The following is a 12593-nucleotide window of genomic DNA, read 5'->3' as shown; positions in this document are numbered from 1 at the left end:
ATTAAAAATCAAAAAAAAAGAAGATAAGAGGGCCAAGGTCAATCCCTCAAATGAAAAAACTCCAAGGAGAAGAAAGAGAAGGAGAATGTGGGAGCCTAACACTCCCCATGATGAAGCCGAGGTCCAATCCAAGAATAGAAGTGGAGCTGGGCCCAACCCTCAAATTGTAGAAGCTAAGGTCTAAACAAATAAGGGAAGTAGGCCCAGGACAATCCCTCCAATGAAAGGAGCCCAGGCTAAAGAAAGAATGCCTGGACCTAACCCTTAACCTGCAAAGCCTGGGGCCAAACCAAGAAGATCATTGGGACTTGACCAATTTTTCAAAGGAGTGAGGCCCAGGCTCAAGCAAGAAAAGGAGAATGACCAGGCTTGCCCTTAGCCTGAAGTTACCCTGGCTAACAACAAGAAGAGAAGTGCCTGGAAGCAATCCCTAAAAGCAAAAAGGCCCAGGAAAAAGCAGGAAAACCTATAGGCCTGGGCTTAATCCTTATTCTGAAGAACCTGGCTACAACCAAGAAGAAAAGCAGATTCAGGCCATACACTGATTTTGAAGAATCAGAGCCAGTACTTGTGGGGCAATGGGCTATGGAGACCACAGACAGCCAGGTCTCCAGTCGAGCTGAGGTCTTGAACCCCAGTGGTACTCGATGGATGGTAATTTCCACCTACATGGGATGGAAGGCGTTCAATCATGTCTCCTGGACCCCTGGCTCGTGTCACCACCCCCACAGCCCCCACGAGAGAGGCATGTGGCTAGGCTAGCAGTCATGTAGACAATGTCCAAGCTCCTGGCATTCTAGACTACTCCTCACAGTTACCTAGCAACAGCAAGATAGCAGCTCACTATAAGAGGGGCTGCTTGGCCCCTCCTCACTCTTTTAAGCTTTCTTACTCTCTAGCTCTCCTCTCTCTCTTTCCCTTCCCACCTCTCTAAGCTTTTACCTCTCTTGCTCTCTAGCCTTTCCTGCCCCCTCCCTCCCCCTTTCTCTCCTCAGGGCCATGGCTGGCCTCTCGCTCTCTTCCCTCTCTCTTTCTACCTTCTGTCTTCCCCCTGCCTTTCTACAACAAAGCTCTAAAACCATAGACTGTCTCTGTTCATCAAGGCCTGCCATGCTTGAATGATGAGATAGGCTTTCTCTTAATGAGCCATGTCTAACCTCCTGCCAGGAGGACTTCCTACTTTACAGCCACGGACTGGACTAAGGAGACTTGCCTGCGTGAGAACCACGTAGTGCCCCCTCTCCCTCTGCTCTCTTCCCTTATCTCTGGGGCTCAGTGCCACCCTGGAGCCCCTATTCTGTTCTCAGCTTCTCCACCGTATCCAGCATGGGATGCCGGAGACTGAGAATCTGGTACCTGGGGTACATGCCCCTTGTCCACTACCTGCCGTGTGGGGTCAGTGGCCTAACACTAACACAGCCAGATGCCTACCCAGGGCCACATTGAGAGTGTCTGGCAGTCCTCCTGCATCCTTCTGCCTAGAGCACAGGAACTCTGTTGGGACACAGGCACTCTCCTACACCTCCTCTTCCCACACACCCATGGCCCCGCAAGTACTCATCATAGAAGACACCAGGCAAAACCAAAAGTGGAATTGTTTAATGGAGCTACCACCGACCTTTCTGAAGCTTGGCCCAAAACCAAAAACCAAAGAAGCCCCTGACAAACCAAGGAGAGATATGGGGCCAAACTAAATGCTGACCCTAAGAATGTCTTAAGCAGTAAAATTAAATGGAATTTGGTCCAACCAGATAAGAGAATTTTGACCTACAAGTAGCCATGGACCAAGCAATGTATGAGTGCTGATGAACCTAAACAAGAAATTTACCTGACAATAAACTGGTACTAGTGGTGACCTGAAGCCCCTAGAGAAAGAATTAAACTCGGAAGCCTTTAACATTAAGCACTCAGGGGCAGGACCCTATCTCTTCATCCAACCCAGGCATCTTCATACCACAAGGGGGCCACAAACACCATGGTCTTAATGGAATCAAGGGCTCCTTTACTTATGTAGTCACATAGACATTCCTTAACATATCAGGGAAGTGTACCTAGAGATGTTCTGACCCTAGGCCTTGATACTGCTTAATATTTTACAGTCCGTCAAGCCCTCAATGGTGACCCATGATAGTACATTCATTGAAAGTCTTAGACTCATATGGATTCCTGGATTGATGAGTGATATATGTGGACATCCTGAGTACCAAATGTGTGGCTCACACACGCCATTTATCCCAGGGAACATCCTCAAGGCATGTGAGCCAGGATGACCCCATCACCATGATGGACCAAGCTCTCACCTAAGTAACCAAGGGAAAGAGACACACCATGATAAGAAGAGTGCTTTGCTTCACCTTTAATAGTCTGAGACAAGTCTTTATCTTGACCTTGATTGATTTCTTTAGGTCAAAGAAGTTTTAAATGTATCTCAGGCTACACTGTTTACCAAGGATCTTGGACTAACCCCAAGTTGGTCTTGTTTTTAACCTGACATTGGCACACTCCATTCTATAAGCAGATGACACTGACAGCACTCTGATTATTTAATAGATGCGCAAGGCTACAAACTGATCTCAAAGGAAATCTGAAAATTCCTTGACCTCCAAGTAGCCAGGGACCATATTTTCTTCAAGGCTTTGTGGTCCACATCCTTTCTCCATCCAAACCAGAAAATAATTCCACTACAAATGAGCCAGGCCTTAAAGGGACCAAACTCACCTTAATGACCCACCCAAAAATGGACATATTCATGACCATGGCCTGGTTTGATGCCAGGCATTATCTTCAATTTATTTTCTTAGACAAAACCTTTGTGACTCAGGCCACCGTCTTTTCAATATGAAACTTGGATTCACCCACAACCATTTATGCACTGATGTTTGACATCAGATCATAGACCATAATAATCTGGCATCTCTTGACCACCAAGTAACCTGAACCTATTTACACTTAAAGAAGCATGGGTTCTTTTCTCTTTTCATCCTACCAAGGATATATCCTAACCAAGGGGAACCATACTGCACCTAAGCCTTTATATTATCTAGACCATACCTGACCATCAAATAATCTGGAAAGTTAAAAATGAGGGATGTGTGGGGCTGTACAGGTCAACTTGAGGAGATACAGGACAAGTTTACCTCAAACATGAGTATACTATCACCAAACCTTCTAACAAGCTATAATAACAAAAAGTTGGCAATATGATACATCCCCCTTCATAATCACAAAGGTTTCTGGTCTACACCCTCTATTCTTACAACATGGGCAACATTCTCACATCAGGTTTGTCAAGAAACATTGTAGCTTTTAGATAGTCTAGGACACATATGAACATCAAATAACATGAGTACAACTTGGAATTAGGGTTTTGTGGGCCACACCCAGAAATCCTCTATGTCTTATCTGGACTTCCTAAGATCATGGAGCACAAGATATCAAAGGTGACATAGGCCTAATCCACTACTCCAGGAAGTTTAGACACCTTTAATTCCCAGGGGTGGCGGTCTGATGAGTCACATCAGAGTAAAGGCTGTAGTGGGATATCAATGGCTGACTGGTTAATTAATCTGGCCCTGACTAGCAAGTAGTCTGTGGCCAGATTAATTCAAAGAGTCTGTAGATTGAACCCTCTTTTAGTATGTCATGTCCCAGAACACTACTCACTACAAGAGAGATGGGACTACACCATGGTCCTAATAGAGCCAAGAGCTCACATGAACAATCATTACTCACTTATGAACAATTGAAAAAGACATATTTAAATATAAAGAGTGGTTTGCAACAGAGCTTATCTTGACTTCAATAGATATTTTCCCCAAGCTATACTCTATTCAGCAAAAATCATGCAACCACATGAAAAGCTTCCTATCTGATGACTGACTGCCAAGTTATTTGTAAGCTGGTGGCTCTTTGACCTCCAAGAAGCTGGGTACAAACTTCATGTGTGTTTAAGCTACAGCCTCTCTCATCACTCAATATAGACCACATTCTCAGAGCAGTAAGGCCCAAACCCTGGCCTTCATGGTGTCTGGGTCACAAATAAAAATCACACAATCTGAGTGAAGTTTGGCATGAACAGTGTCTTAGCTAGGGTTTTATTGCTGTGAACTGACAATCTAATCATGGCAACTCTTATAAAGGACAACATTTAATTGGGGCTGGTTTACAGTTTCAGATGTTTAGTCCATTATTGCCATGGTGGAAAGTATGGCAGCACACAGCCCATCATGGTGCTGAAGACAAAGCTAAGTGTTCTACACATCTTGATCTGTAGGCATCAGAAGGAGACTGTGTGCTACACTAGACATAGCTTGAGCATAGGAGACCTCAAAGCCTGCCCCCTCAGTAACACACTTCCTCTAACAAGGCCATACCTACTTCAACAAGGCCACACCTCTTATTAGTGTCACTCCCTATGGGCCAAAGATTCAAACACATGAGTTTAGGCCATACCTATTCAAACCACCACAAAGGATGTGTGGGTCATATCCTCCACTTATATCTGTATTTGAAGTGATACAGGACAAATTGACCTCAAGTGTGAGTTTGTCAACACCAAATTCTCGAACAAGCATGAACCCACTGTACTGATAAGAGTTAGTGATCTGATATATGAAATCCTACTTATCTTCAAGATTTGGGGCTACACCTTCTTTCAGCAACCCAGAATCATTCTCAAACCAGGGAATTTAAGACTTCATCATATAACCTGGGTTACACTTTACTATCAAATAACATGGACATACTTTGGAATCAAGGGTGTGGGGGCTGCACCCAGGAATATTTTGCGCCCTGGTCTTTTCTTGATTACCACAGATCTAGACATCAAATTGGCCTCATGTGTGACCTAGGCCACACACAGTATTCCAGGAAGGTTGGATCTAGTAGTACCCTGATAGATGACCGATGGGCAAAGTCAGTAAAGTGACATCAGTGGTATCCTGAAAGCTCCATGATGACCAAATAGCTTGGGCTAAGCTTAAAGTTGTGGGTGTTTTGGCAATAGCCTCTCTTCATATGACCCAGGAAAATCTTAACTACAAGGGAGCCAGGATCATAGACCATACCATGGCCTTAAACAGGACAAGGTCTCATTTTAATAACCAAACAACATTGTCAGGCCTTAATATTAAGTTGATTAAACTGCACCTGGCCATATCTTGAATTCAGTCAAACCCCTAGGCTTGACCCCATTCACCCAAAAGCTTGAACTCAAAAATGAGGCTTCCTATGCTGATGACAGACAGCAAACAGATAGCAAAGCAAGCTGAGGGTTCTTCCACAACAGTTAAACTTGGCTCAAATTTAGGTTCAATGGTGTGTTGGCCACACAGCTCTTCATAAAATAACAGAATAATCTTCATGGTATCTGGGCCACACACACAAAAACAATCTGGGTAAACTTTTTTTTTTTTTTTGACATGATGGGCCATAATATGGCAAGGTGCTATAGCTAGTCTTCAAGAAATCAAGAACAGGCTGACCTCAAAGTGTGTGTTAATCATTACCAAGACCTCAAAGAAGTTTGGAACAACCACATCTACCAGCAGTATTGGTCTGTAATTGAAATTGCCTACATGAATTTCAAGACTGATCTACATAATCTTTATTGAATCCATGGTACAGTCTTATACTGGGTGAGTCAGATCTGAATCAGGGCATTCTTGGAGTTTGAGCCACACAGAGACTTAAAAAAGAAATGTGCCCAGAATTTGTCTTCTACTCATCAAGGTCTCATAAGAGGTAGAGACTGCTCCTAACTGAAGAAGGGCCTGCCTGATATGATCCATATCTGTACCATACCACTTGTTATGCCTTAACCTGACCTTACACATCCTGCAAGACAATAGGCTAGCATGCACACAGACTCGTTTGAAACCCCATGAACTCACAGTGATGCCTACCAGAATGGGACCAAACACCACCATGACCACAAGAGTCATTTGCTGTTCACATATACAGGATCCTTGGATCACAGAAGTTGTGTGACTTGAATCCTGACATTACAGGTTCCAGAACCTCTTCCTCTTGGCCTTTGCCCTCAAATTGACATTATTAGAAACATCAACGAACCCACTGGGTTAACAAGTTGACATAGCAAAGTGAACGGTAATAATTTTTATACAAATGTATAAGGAAAACACTGACTCCCTACTCTAGTGGTGTTTGTTAGCATGTACACTCTCCAGTCAAAATTGCTGTGTTCCTTAAGCTCTCACCAGACCTTAGCTGGAAGAAGCTGGAATTGTACTCTGATCTCTATGGACATCTATCTACCTTTACATGACATTCATAATACAGTTCTGAAGCCTTGTAGTCTTACATTATACTTTGTTCTACATCACATGTTCTGGCAATGTGTATTTCATTTTTAACTTTTTTAAATAATGATCACTTGTTACCATGGTTTATGCTGAAATGCTTAATTTGGACCCTTTCCTATATTTATCAGAGAGGGTGTTAAATCTTCAGCTTGAACTTTTTGCAGCCTAGCATTATATGGTTTCTCACAAGAGCAAGGGTGCTGAGTAGCACACATCTTTTTCCATCTGCTGTCTCCAAGTGTCCTGCACAGATCTTTCTTCACAGACTTCTATTCATGGTTCAGATATTTGCCTTTAGTTGGTGTCTTCTGAAAAATAGAAAGGATTGTGCCAAGTATGCAGGAGATGTCACCTCGTTGGAAATCACAGGGATAGAGGAGTTTATAAATCGAAGGACTTTTGAATGATCTACTTCAAGTGCAAAACCAGATTAGCACCCTGTTTAGAGAGTTGTTGATGAAGGTATGAGAGGCAGAGGAGGAAGGGAGTGGACTGTGAGTTTGTTAGCCACAGGTTCTTTTCCAGATCTGTAGTATGAAACATGTTTTTTCCTCATGTGGATTTGGCCTTATTTCCTTCCGATCAGAAATAGTTGATCACTTTGGTGGTTTCAATGAGAATGGCACCCATAGGCTCATTTGTTTGAATACCTGGGCCCCAGCTGGGGAACCTGTTTGTGAAGCATTAGGAGGTGTGTCAGTAGAAGTGGATATTGAGGTTTCTCTCTGCCTCATGCTTATTACTTCATGATGTGTGCCCCCATACACTGCTCCAGCAGCATGCCCGCCAGTCCATGGCCAAAATTCTGGCCATGATGATCATGACCTTACCCTGTGAAACTGTATACTTCCCTTAAGCTCTTTCTTCAATCTGTTTCCTTGATCATGGTATCTCTTCACACCAATAGCATATTAACTAAGCCACTCCCATAAACATTCATGTCACTATTGTACCCATAGGTATATCTCGGCACACTGACCATTTATAGCTCCCTGGTATACAACAGCTAGGGAAGAGATGAACCCCCATGTTCTCAACTCATGAACTAGGGAGAAAACCTCAGAAATCTCCAGGGTGTTGATGTTGGATTTTCAGCCCTCAGAATTGTGATAAGAAGCTACTGGTCTAGGGTTGTTTGTTGTTCAAACCCGGGTGGGCTCATTGTTACAACCCAAAAGTGAAAATCATTGGAAAGACTTCTTGAGTTCTAGTCAAAGAGCACTGAAGGAAAGGTCCACACTGGAGCAGCTGTCCAAGCAAAGACAACAGGACTCTTTGTCTGTTGTCTTCCCCCATGAACCTTCGTCATGTATATCTCTATTCTAAAAGCTAGCCGGTAAGGAAAAACCACCTTCTCAGTACCAAATTCATTTCTCCATTTTCTGTGGTCAAAACGCTTAGTGTTTTCAGCAATAGGGTCTTACCATTAAGTTCTGGTGACCAACTAAAAGCAATGGCAATAGTCTATACAACTAGCTTCTTAAAGTCAATACCTACAGTACTAAAATTATAAGATGATAGTATATCAACTTAATATCAGCTCAGCTAGGAAAACGAAGGAACTTCCACTTAGAAAAAAGTAGGAAACAAAGATGGTAACTATTTTGCTCTCTACCCTACATTAAATTTTTAGATTAAACTTTTGAAATTATAGAAGGCTGTGTGTTTCAATAGAAACACATATCAGTATAAGTAACAACAAAAGTTATTTCTCAGTTCTGTAGATAGGATTATAACGTAAAAGATGCTAGCGTCTGGTTTCTTCAATATCTTGGTACTGCCTTCTCATGTGGTAAAACACAGATCAGCAGTGAGAGATAAGCACTGTGTTTTTACATGGCAGCAGGGACAAATTCACTCCAAGAAGCCCTTGCAGTAATGACAGCAGTCCTTAATGAGGATGAGAAGCTGGGCTTCTCCCCAAATGCCCCTGGGATCATTCTCCCAACACATGCGTATTGTGGGTATATCTATGCTAGAGATCACACACTGAAACACACACATGAAACCATGAGATACTTTCAAAAGACAGTGGTTTCTCTCTGGCCTCTTACATCCTGAATCTATAGGATCTTCCATTCCTGAAAGAAATACTGAAGCATATTGATAGTCATTCAGCCCCATGGTGGCAGTGGGTGTTAGGAAATGGGTTGAGTCAAGGCCTCCAAGACCAAGTTTTCAGCACAAAGATTTATTTGCCCCAGAGGGACAGCAGACAGTGAATAAAAGATGAAGACAAGGCGATAGACGATGAGGAAGAAAGGGAAGGGAAGAAGGGAGATGGGGCAGGGATATTTGTCCTGGAGGGGAACAGAACAAAGGACTGCCTCTGGATAGGAGACATATGTAACACATAGGAAAGTGACAGTTTATAAAGGTATAAGAGTCATCTGCTGTTCACTGCTTCCCTCTGGGTGCACAAATGCCTCTGCGCCAAACCATCCTGAGGAGGGCCAGGGATGAATAGATTCCGTGGGTCCTTCCTGGAGCATTACAGCTCTTAGAAGAGAATCGAGGAGGTTTGGGCAGCCTGTGCAGGGCAGGCACCTGGGATCCAGGCCTCTTGTCAGCTACAATGGTAGACACAGTGCCAGTGGTAGAGGAGATGGTAGTGGCATAATCCTAGCCAGCCAGGTCAGTCAAAGATCCAGTGGTGAATTCTTCAGGAGAGAGAACTTTTCCCCTAGTATTACACCTCAGGTAAAGTCAAACAACCTCAGAAGATCCTAGGTGAAGTAACTTGTGCGCCTTATTCCATGTGGACAGGGACTATATATAAACCTTGAGGACTGGGGTGGGATTTGGCGGGGGGGGGGGTAGATGTTTCTCATTGATTGAGTTTGAGATGTTAGTGATGCTCTATTTGCATAGGGAAGGACCCCAGATGTGATTTTAAGTGCCCTTGGTCCTGTCAGTGGGGTGTCATGGCTCTGTGTTCCAGAGCAGGTACAGAAAGAGGCAGGGAGCAGCTCTACTCATGCTGGTCCCAAATCTCTAAGAGTTTTGGGGTCTGAGCTCACTCAACCTTGCCAGTTCTTATGTCTGTCTGGTGGCATGACCCACTTGCTCTACAGTACAAAAGGAAACTCTGTGTCAGGATGAGGCGTTTAATTTTAATTGGGCATGTTAATTAGGTTAATTAGGTGAGCTGAAGGGGGCTTTGACTTGCTGGACTTTAATACTTTGATAGTTGGACCTTGGAAGTGAGCCTCAGGAAGAGGAAGTGGCCAAATAAAGGAATAGACTTTGGTCTATTGGAATGGAATCTAATGGTTTTATTTAGGAAATGGAGGAGAAGGGCAGGGTCTACCAGAGCCATGCTCACCATGCCCTAGCTGGTCAGAGTCCCTTCAGTGGGGGACAAAGAGTCCTGTTGTCTTTGCTTGGACAGCTGCTCCAGTGTGGACCTTTCTTTCAGTGCTCTTAGATTAGAACTCAAGAAGTCTTTCCAATGATTTTCACTTTTGGGTTGTAACAATGAGCCCACCCAGATTTGAACAACAAACAACCCTAGACCAGTAGCTTCTTATCACAATTCTGAGGGCTGAAAATCCAACATCAACACCCTGGAGATTTCTGAGGTTTTCTCCCTAGTTCATGAGTGGACTTACTTAAGGGAGTCCTTTAGCAGGGGACTAAGTTAGTTTTTGTTTGAATTATAATCACAAAGGAGCCAAGAAAATCCCCATTACAGAAGAGCAAAGAAACTGGGCTCTTTTGACTCAAAGGGTATGTGGGAGACACTGAATTACATTAGGACTACTCTATGACCATAAAGTAACCTGGGATGACCTTACTCCAAGAGTTCTATTTTAGTTTGAGTTTCTATTTCTATGTAGAGACACCACGACCAAGGCAACTTTTATAAAGAAAAACATTTAATTGGGGCTGGCTTACATTTTCTGAGGTTTAGCCCATTATCATCATGGCAAGAAGTATGTCAGCCTGCAGGCAGACATGTGCTGAAGTAACTGGCATTTCTACATTTTCAGTAGGAGACTGTGTGTCACACTGGGCATAGTTTGAGCATAGATGACCTGTTGTTGGAATTTCCAAACCTAATAAGCCTGTATAAAAAACACAATTCAGTTATTATAATTATAAACTATGTGCCTAGATTGGGCAGATCTGGCATTATACTAATGTATCCCCCAGTTATGAGACCCCTTGCTACTTGCAGTTTCTCCAAGCCATGAGGTGCTGGTCCATTGAGGCTTCTCCTCCCCTTCTTCTGTCTTCTCTCTCCCCCTGCATGTTCTTTCTCTCCCCTACCTGTCTCCCACTCTCCAGCCTCCAGTCTCACCTTCCCTCTCCATTGCCCAATCACAGGCTCTAGCCTTTATTGACCAATTAAAATGGGAAGAAAGTTCACGTGATATCACCTGAGAATGTGAGGATCTGCTCCTCGAGGCAACCCTTCTTGAGGAACCAAAATTAACATTAGAATACAAACAACATCAGACCAACCCGCTACATGACCTCAAAGCCCTACCTCCACAGTGGCACACTTTCTCTAACAAGGCCACACCTCCTAAAAGCCCAAGTATTCAAACACATGAATCTATGGGGACCATACCTATTCAGATCACCACAGGCTCTTTTGGTGAGTAGGTCTTCATCTCAGCCCAGATAACTTCATCTATATGAGCCAAGATCCCAAACTGAAGCCTCAGGAGTACAGGACACACCTAACCATCAAACAATCTTGATACAACCTAACATCAAGGGTTTGTTTGCCGTTCAGTACATTAAATATATCCTGAACTATACATGTGTCTCACCAGGCAAATCCTATATATGAGCAATCTTCACTCACAAAGATCCCAGTGCTGACGGCAGGCCAGAGAAAAGGCTTTACTATACCAACACTCACTGGGTGATTCTTAGCCATCAAGTGCCTTAGGCACACCGCAGGTTCAGGTGTATATGGGTTGGACCCTTTCCCATTCAACCCTGACCACTTCAAGGGAATCAGGACCATGTTATGGCCTTAATGGTATCCTGGGTACAACTAGCCAGCAAACAATCTGGGCAGAGACTAGTTATATAGGTTGCACCTTGAAGTCATCCATGTTCAGGTCTTATTCAACTTCAGCAAATGAAGACTTAATTGTGACCCACTCTACATACTGCACTCTAAGAAGGTGGAATCACTCTTACCACACCAATGGCTGCTTGTCTGATACTGAGACCAGTAAAGGTAGCATCCTGATATTCATGGTTAGGAAGTTAGTAGTGATCCCCCATAGGATGGGACCACCTTAACTCTGAGTGTGTGCGTTCTACTAGGTCTGAGCTGAAGCTGTTTCATAACTTCTAGGGAGTCAGGATCACATTAGAGCCTCAGTGGTATTTTGTCTTCAACCCAGTCACAAAGCAGCCAGGGCCAATTTTGGATTTAAGACATTTTCTGCTATACCATGAGCAATTTATTCTGTAACTCATGGTGGGTTCAATGCTGGCGCTTCATTCTAGCTTGGACCTATCTTACCCTGAAAGTTTCTTTGGTGAAGACTAACATCAGGACACAGGCTGCACAGTGTCACTAAGTGTTGTCTTCTTGCTCTTGGAGCAACATGTCAGCTGGATCCACATTGACACTATTGGTATTCAGAGTAATCTCTATTCTTGGGTTCAGCTCCAACATCCATTGATGAAACTCAAAGTAGAAAGCTGATGGTAGAGAGAATGTAGCTCTAGCATGGTGAATCATGTCCCTGACAGAGAGCACCAGGTCAGTGCAGGACCAAGAAAACTATCTCACTGCCTCATGACCTGCCAATGCAGGGAACAGAGGTTTTAGATTATGTTTTTTATAACAGGACCATTCATTCACACAGCTATTCAGAAGCAAGCATGACAGAGGCCAGGGCAAGCAGAGAGGCTTCTCCCATGAGATTCTGGACTGTACAGTTGGGTTCTCCTTGCAAATTCTACTGCTAAGTATTCATCTACACTTATTTATTGATTCATTTATCCATCCATTAATTATGCATGTAAACATACGTTTATATATGTTTAGTAAGTACTTAATTACTATATATTGCTGTGTTTTGTAGTGCTCACTGTAAAACACAGATGCTCTGTCACGCCATGCCAAATTTATGCTATGAACCCCAAACCCAAATGAAGCTCGCAGATTAACAGTGTGCAGAGGACAGGATAGAAAATAAGTTTTTAAAAAATTTTTTCATATGTAAATATCAAAGGGAAGAATATGGCATCCTGCTCACTTATATGAATGGAACCACGCTGGCTGCAGAACATCTG

This window comes from Mus caroli, chromosome 7, assembly GCF_900094665.2.
Source record: "Mus caroli chromosome 7, CAROLI_EIJ_v1.1, whole genome shotgun sequence".
In the NCBI taxonomy this organism is placed as follows: domain Eukaryota; kingdom Metazoa; phylum Chordata; class Mammalia; order Rodentia; family Muridae; genus Mus; species Mus caroli.
Note: the sequence above shows the minus strand (reverse complement) of the source record.